The sequence below is a fragment of the Rhinoderma darwinii genome, chromosome 5 (genome assembly GCF_050947455.1).
Source record: "Rhinoderma darwinii isolate aRhiDar2 chromosome 5, aRhiDar2.hap1, whole genome shotgun sequence".
In the NCBI taxonomy this organism is placed as follows: Eukaryota; Metazoa; Chordata; class Amphibia; order Anura; family Rhinodermatidae; genus Rhinoderma; species Rhinoderma darwinii.
The window spans coordinates 192128008-192137034 of record NC_134691.1 but is presented as its reverse complement, the minus strand read 5'-3'; positions in this window follow the sequence as shown (position 1 = coordinate 192137034).

Sequence of the window (9027 nt, the reverse complement as noted above, 5' to 3'; positions counted from 1 at the left end):
AGTATACTATCCCTAGAACTGGGAAGAAACTAGATAATGAAAACACTAATAAGATGACATTAATTGTATTGTTCAATAAACAAACATTTTTCAGTCTGGCTGTGTAAGATTTATTTTTCTTCTTTCTTACATTTAGGGGTGTATTTAAAAATGTAATATTTTTTTACCAAAATGCAAAAGAATGTTTTATTTTGCAATTTTTTTGTTTTCTTCTTTCAATTTATTTTTCTATTATAATGCATATGGAAATCTATGAAGTACAATGCATTATTGCATGTAAAATAGGCAGCTGTTAGTGCATACTTCAGTGTTAGGGAATGTTCACACAGAGTGTTTTCAGCCGTGTTTCAGGGCCGTAAATGACCTGAAAAACGGATGAAAAAATCAGAAGCAGAACGCCTCCAAACATCTGCTTATTGATTTCAATGGGAAAAACGATGTTCTGTCCCGACGGGACATTTTTTACGTGGCCATTTTTCAAAACAAAAAATAAGTGCATGTCACTTCTTCAGCTGTTTTTTGAGCCGTTTTTCATAGACTCTATAGAAAAACAGCTCTAAAAACGGCTGTTAAAAACGCAGCGAAAAACGTGACTTTGAACAAAAAACATCTGCAAATCAGGTGCTGTTTTCCCTTGAAAACAGCACCGTATTTTCAGTTGTTTTTTAGTAAGCGTGTGAACATAGCCTTGCATGTAGATTTTGATGCGGCTTCACCGCTGATTTCCCCCTGTGCATTGCACCATGTGAAATCTGTGTTGAAAATTTGCAACTAGAATTGACATGCTGTGGATTTAAAAACCCCATACACATGCATTATTTGCGTTTATTGCAGATTTATGGTGCACAATACACACCAAAAATCTGCAAAATATGTTGTCATGTGTGAATTCATCCTAACATGTATTCTCAAAGGATATCTGTGGGGGCCTTTATTAGTGCCAGCGCTGTCCTTTAAAACCATCATCCTCGGCAAAGTGAAGCAAATGGAGACCCCCTCCTCATAATGTCGAGATCTGTATTCATCATTGCATCATTGCAGACTTAAATGGCTGGAATAGCAATTTTCTCCGATCTTGGACATTGTCGCGGGGTGGCGGCTGTCAATGAGTACTGTAAATATACAGCACAGGGAGTTAAGTATCTCCTCCAATTGCCGTACATTTACAATGCAGGACGGGAAGATTTTAATGCACAATTATTTTAATATGGATTTATTAGAGTTGTATTGCAGCACAGCTTGGAATATAATGAAATTTTTCTTGTTTCGTTGTTAGGGTGTAAAATACATTTGTGCACAAGTTTTACATATTACAAAACAACATATTAACATAAAGCAGATTCGGGCATTTTTGAGCTGTGTTTTTTCTCCCCACACAATTAAATTATGCAATAAAATTTAAGTAATCACTTTACATACTGCAGGTGTTTCATTTCCCAGTGATTTGACTGCAAATTTAGAGCATACTGATTATTTTTAAATCTCATCTATTCACCTTTTTTTCTACAGACTTGGGCTCATGCACACGACAGCTGAGTTGTATGGAGCCATTACATGATGCTCATATCCTTCTTTGGGGCAATACTACACTTCTGTGTGCCTTCGATCCCACATGGAGGTATACAGGTTTTTATGATTTATTTTCTGTATGATAATAATAGATAGATAGATAGATAGATAGATAGATAGATAGATAGATAGATAGATAGATAGATAGATAGATAGATAGATAGATAGATAGATAGATGTGAGATAGATAGATAGATAGATAGATAGATAGATAGATAGATAGATAGATAGATAGATAGATAGATAGATAGATAGATAGATAGATCAGATAGGTATGAGATGATAGATAGATAGATAGATAGATAGATAGATAGATAGATAGATAGATAGATAGATAGATAGATAGATAGATAGATGTGAGATAGATGTGAGATAGATGTGAGATAGATGTGAGATAGATGTGAGATAGATAGATAGATAGATAGATAGATAGATAGGTAGATAGATAGATAGATAGATAGATAGATAGATAGATAGATAGATAGATAGATAGATAGATAGATAGATAGATAGATAGATAGATATGAGATAGATAGATAGATATGAGATAGATAGATAGATATGAGATAGATAGATAGATATGAGATAGATAGATAGATAGATAGATAGATAGATAGATAGATAGATAGATAGATAGATAGATAGATAGATAGATAGATAGATAGATAGATAGATAGATAGATAGATAGATAGATATGAGATAGATAGATAGATATGAGATAGATAGATAGATAGATAGATATGAGATAGATAGATAGATAGATAGATAGATAGATAGATAGATAGATAGATAGATAGATAGATAGATAGATAGATAGATAGATAGATAGATAGATAGATGATAGATAGATTTAAACTTTCATGATTTTAATTCATTTTCATTTCATAAACTTTCTAATGGCAACTTTAAGTATCATTATAAATTGATACACAATAGAAGCAAACTAAAAAAAAATAACTCAATAATAAGAAAGGCATCTCTTAGAAATACTTTAATGTGTAGACTAAAATAATAATAATATTAACTTAGACTTTTATTTGAAGCAACGTAAGAGTAGGAGAAAGTCAATTCAGCACTTTGTTATAATATTATGTATATAGAGGCAGTACTGAAAATGTGGCAGAATGAAATTTAAATGAATATTTGTAATAAAAAGCATTTCTCTTTAATAGGAGAAAGTTCTTGCTCATTGAAAACCTTCCTTTAGTACTGTAATGGCAACCCCTGCTGTCTGCTTAGGTGAACAGCACCGTGAACACTGTCATTTGCTTTTGTTTTCCTTCTGTTGTATTATCTTTTGGATTGATAAACTGAGTTAAGTATTTAATAGGCTACGTTATACAAGAAGTGTGAAAAATAATGTGTCCCAATTGTATATTTACTCATAAATTTACCATAGTGATTTTAGCAAAATAAATTGTGTCAATTATATTTGCAGCACAAACTGGAGACTAAATTCTACCAAGATCATAAAGATGACTCCCTATGGAGTCTGTGTTTGTAAGTGAAAAATAAGACTGCAGACCATATCAGTGAATACAGTTTGTCAGGAAATGCTAGGAATAGTGGTTGTTTAAAAAGTTTGAGAGCCAGACACAATAAGGCAGTTTTACTACTTAAAATGCGCCAGAATTCTATCTCAAATTGTATCAAAATTGTGGCACACATGCTTTTCCACATTTATTAACTACTAGCTGTGCCTGCGACTTCGTACGCGCAGACCACTGTAAAACGTACCGATGACGTTTTTTATAAGTATTCTCCTAGCCTTGGACTATACTCAAAACAAAGTGAAAAAAAAAAAACAAAGACAATAAACAAACTTCAATTAAAAATAGTTTTCTTTCAGTAGTCAGGTTCACTACAACAAAGCTTCCCTGTAAACAATGTTAGCAGTAGAACCACCAGGGATGTGCGCATAAAGATTAGTGGAGTTTCTAACTCGGGAGAGAGCCACATAGAGATGGCTGTGCACAAAGCAGCTGACACTGAGGTCCACGCCCGCAACACACAGTGTTTGGCCCTGTGCTCTGTTGATGGTCATAGCTAGAGATGAGCGAACTTATCAAAAGTTCGGTTCGGCTAGTTCGCCGAATTTCACAAAAAAGTTAGGTTCGGACCGAACCTGTCACTTCCGTGCGCCGAGCATGCTACTGTCCGGGGTGCTGATAGAGTTAATGGGCTGCACTAACTCTTTCAGCAACCTTGACAGTACATGCTCGGCGCTCGGAAAATATGTAATAAAAAAATAAAAATTATACGTTCGTACTTACTTTCCTCCTGTCCGGCCTCCAGCGATGACGTTTCATCCCTTTCGCCGTTGCAGCCAATCACAGGCTGTAGTGGCGGTCACGCACGTCAGGATGACGCTTCATCCCACGTGACCGCCTCTGCAGCCAATCACAGGCTGCAGCGGCGACATGGATGAAACGTCATCGCTGGAGGCCGGACAGGAGGAAAGTAAGTATGAACGTATTATTATTTTTTTTTGGCATGTATGTATGTTGGCATGTATGTATGTATGTATGTTGTCATGTATGTATGTATATCTGTGCATGTATGTTGGCATGTATGTATATATGTGCATGTTTGTATGTATATTTGCATGTATATATTTGCATGTATGTATGTATGTTTGCATGTGTGTATGTTTGCATGTATGTATTTTTGCATGTATGTTGTCATGTATGTATGTATGTTGTCATGTATGTATATATGTGCATGTGTGTATGTATATTTGTATGTATGTATGTATGTTTGCATGAATGTATGTATGTATGTTTGCATGTATGTGTGTTTGCATGAATGTATGTTTGCATGTATGTATGTATGCATGTTTGTATGTATATTTGCGTGTGTATATATATATATATATATATATATATATATATATATGTATGTATGTTGTCATGTATGTATGTATGTATGTATGTTGTCATGTATGTATGTATGTATGTATGTATGTTGTCATGTATGTATGTATGTTGGCATGTATATATTTGCATGTATGTATGTATATATGTGCATGTATGTTTGCATGTATGTTGGCATGTATGTATACATGTGCATGTTTGTATGTATATTTGCATGTATATATGTTTGCATGTGTGTATGTATGTTTGCATGTATGTATGTATGTTTGCATGTATGTATGTTTGTATGTATGTTGTCATGTATGTATGTATATATGTGCATGTATGTATGTTTGCATGTTTTTATTTTTGCATGTATGTTTGCATGTATGTTTATATATATGTGCATGTATGTAATTATGTTTGCATGTATTTATGTTTGCATGTATATTTGTGCATGCTTGTATATATGTATGTATGTATCTTTGCATGTTTGTTTGTATGTATGTATATTTTCATGTGTGTGTGTGTGTATGCATGTATGTATGATAGTTTGCATGTATATATGTGTGTATGTTTGCATGTATGTATATTTGCATGTATATATGTGCATGCTTGTATGTATGTTTGTATATATGTATGTATGGCCATGTATGATACTGTCTGCTGGCGCCCTGTATCTAAGTCAACTTCACGGCAGGCTTCTATACATGGTATAACAGTCAGTATCACACATTAAACTGAATCTAAGCCTATGACATGTTTTATTTCATTTTTTTTTTTTTTTTACAGGTTTGGTGTTTGGACTAAGTCGGTTCCGAGGACTACTTAGATTACGTTTTTTTTTCTACAATAAAATGGTTAATGAGGGTTGTGTTGGGGGTGCTTTATTTCAATAAAATATTTTATCTATATCTCTGTCTTTTTCTTTTCAAATTTTATTACTACCACTTTAGTAATGGCCGCTGTCTGAGTGACAACATCCATTACTAAGGCGAGGCTTAGTGTTAGCCGGTGCAGAGGCTAACACTAACCACCATTATTACCCCGGTACCCACCACCACCAGGGGTGCCGGGAAGAGCCAGGTACGATCCAGTACCCGACCATCTGTTGTGATGGTCGGGCTCTGGGGCGGCCGCAGGCTGGTATTATGAGGCTGGGAAGGGCCAAAAACAGTGGACCTTCCCACCCTTGTAATGCTAGGCTGCTGCTGCTGTGTTGTATCTGGCTGGTTATAAAAGTGGGGGGGACCCCACGTCATTTTTTTAAATTATTTATTTATTTAAATTTTTTTTTAAAAAAGACATGGGGTTCCACCCAATTTATCATAACCAGCCACATACAACACAGTGTTATTAGCCTGGGAATGGACAAAACCAGTGGCCCTTCCCACCCATGTAATGCCAGACTGCTGTGGCCTTGTATATGGCTAGTTATTAAAAATGTGGGGGACCCGTCTATTGCTAAATTTGTTAAATAAAAAAAAAAAAAACGACGTGGGGGTCCCCCCCATTTTTATAACCAGCCCGATACAACACAGCAGCAGCAGCCTAGCATTACAAGGGTGGGAAGGTCCACTGATTTTGGCCCTTCCCAGCCTCATAATACCAGCCTACGGCCGCCCCAGTACCCGACCATCACAACAGATGGTCGGGTACTGGATCGTACCAAGCTCTTCCCGGCACCCCTGGTGGTGGTGGGTACCGGGGTAATAATGGGTGGTTAGTGCTAGCCTCTGCACCGGCTAACACTAAGTACCGCCTTAATAATGGACGCTGTCAATCAGCCAACTGCCATTATCTAGGCACTAATAAAGTTTAAAAAAAAACACAAAGACAATTCTTTTTTATTGAAATAAGAAATCCCCAACAAAACCCTTGTTAACCATTTTATTAAAATTTGAAAAAACGTAGATCTACGCAGTAGTCCAACGAATCGAAGATGTAGTCCAATCGGTACATCAAAATCTGCAACAACATAAAAAAACAGTTATCAATGTGAACAATACCAATACTTCTACTCACCTACACACATATATACACGCACACACAAACAAACAACCATACACAGACACACACATATATACACAAACACAACAAGATATACACACACACACACACACACACACACACACATAAACAGACAAACACACACACACATATACACGAACTCACACATATACAAACAAAAACACACATATCCAAACACACACACACAGTTATACACACACATACACGAACACATATACACAAACACATATACAAACAAAAACACACATACCCAAACACACATATACACAAACACATATACACAAACACACCCATATATACACACAAACACACACCCATATACACATATATACACAAACACACACATATACAAAAACACACACAAACATCTACACACAAACATATACACAAATACACCCATATATACACAAACACATATACACAAACACACCCATATATACACACACACACATATACACAAACACACATATAAAAACAAAAACAGACAAAGTCACATACCCAAACACACATATATACACAAACACACACATACACAAACATGGTTTCTTTTAAATGCTGCTGGAGAACCCGCTCGATCCACTATATAAGGCTGCGCTACAGTGCAGCATTTAAAAGAAACAGGATCCTGACCTGTCCATAGAGTTTAAGGCAGCACAGAGTATTTCAGGAGATGAGCGTGCAGATTCAGTGCTGCTGTGAACTCTGCTCTTACCATTACGTAGCTCTCAGTCTGTTACCTCTCCTCCACTCCTGTCCTCCAGAACACCTTCACATGATTGGCAAGTCACCACGTAATGGTAAGAGCAGAGTTCACAGCAGCACAGAGTATTTCAGGAGATGAGCGTGCGGATCTTGTGCGGGGTGGTGACTTGCCAATCATGTGAAGGTGTTATTGAGGACAGGAGTGGAGGAGAGGTAACAGACTGAGCTACGTAATGGTAAGAGCAGAGTTCACAGCAGCACTGAATCTGCCCGCTCCTCTCCTGAAATACTCTGTGCTGCTGTGAACTCTGTTCTTACCATTACGTAGCTCAGTCTGTTACATCTCCTCCACTCCTGTCCTCTATAACACGTTCACATGATTGGCAAGTCACCACCACGCACAAGATCCGCACGCTCATCTCCTGAAATACTCTGTGCTGCTGTGAACTCTGCTCTTACCATTACGTGGTGACTTGCCAATCATGTGAAGGTGTTCTTGAGGACAGGAGTGGAGGAGAGGTAACAGACTGAGAGCTACGTAATGGTAAGAGCAGAGTTCACAGCAGCACTGAATCTGCACGCTCATCTCCTGAAATACTCTGTGCTGCCTTAAACTCTGTGGACAGGTCAGGATCCTGTTTCTTTTAAATGCTGCACTGTAGCGTAGCCTTATATAGTGGATCGAGCGGGTTCCCTAGCAGCATTTAAAAGAAACAGGATCCTGACCTGTCCACAGAGTTTAAGGCAGCACAGAGTATTTCAGGAGATGAGCACGGGCAGCCGTTCGTTTTTCCGAGCCGTGCTCCCATTATGCACACGACCGTAAAAACACCCGTTATTGCGGGTCGTAGTTACGACCCGCAATAACGGGCTCATAGACTTCTGTTACCCACGGGTACCTTTCCGTTTTCTCACGGGAAGGTGCCCGTGCCGTTAAAAAAATAAAACGTGTTCTATTTTTCTATTTTACGGGCCGTGCTGCTATAATTATAATGACAGCACTGTTCGCAAAAGCGGCCGGCTGCCCGTGGCCGGCCGGCCGGCCGTGCTCGTAATTACGAGTCGTAATTACGAGCACGGCCCGTAAAATAAAAAAATAGAACATGTTCTATCTTTTTAACGGCACGGGCACCTTCCCGTGAGAAAACGGGAATGTACCCGTGGCTAACAGAAGTCTATGGGCCCGCTATTTCGGGTCGTAATTACGACCCGTGATAACGGGTGTTTTTATGGTCGTGTGCATGAGGCCCCGTAATGACGGGTGTCTACATGTGTGCACCCGTCATTACGGCAGCGTTGCTAGGCGACGTCAGTAAGGGTATGTGCACACACACTAATTACGTCCGTAATTGACGGACGTATTTCGGCCGCAAATACCGGACCGAACACAGTGCAGGGAGCCGGGCTCCTAGCATCATATTTATGTACGATGCTAGGAATCCCTGCCACTCCGTGGAACTACTGTCCCGTACTGAAAACATGATTACAGTACGGGACAGTTGTCCTGCAGAGAGGCAGGGACTCCTAGCATCGTACATAACTATGATGCTAGGAGCCCGGCTCCCTGCAGTGTGTTAGGTCCGGGACTTGCGGCCGAAATACGTCCGTCAATTACGGACGTAATTAGTGTGTGTGCACATACCCTAAATAGTCACTGTCCAGGGTGCTGAAAGAGTTAACTGATCGGCAGTAACTGTTTCAGTACCCTGGACAGTGACTACCGATCACAGTACCTGTAAAAAAAAGACGTTCATACTTACCGGGAACTCCCTGCTTCCTCCAGTCCGGTCTCCTGGCCGTTGCCTTGGTGACGCGTCCCTCTCGACATCCGGCCCGACATTCCTTGAAGACGATGCAGCCCATGTGAGCGCT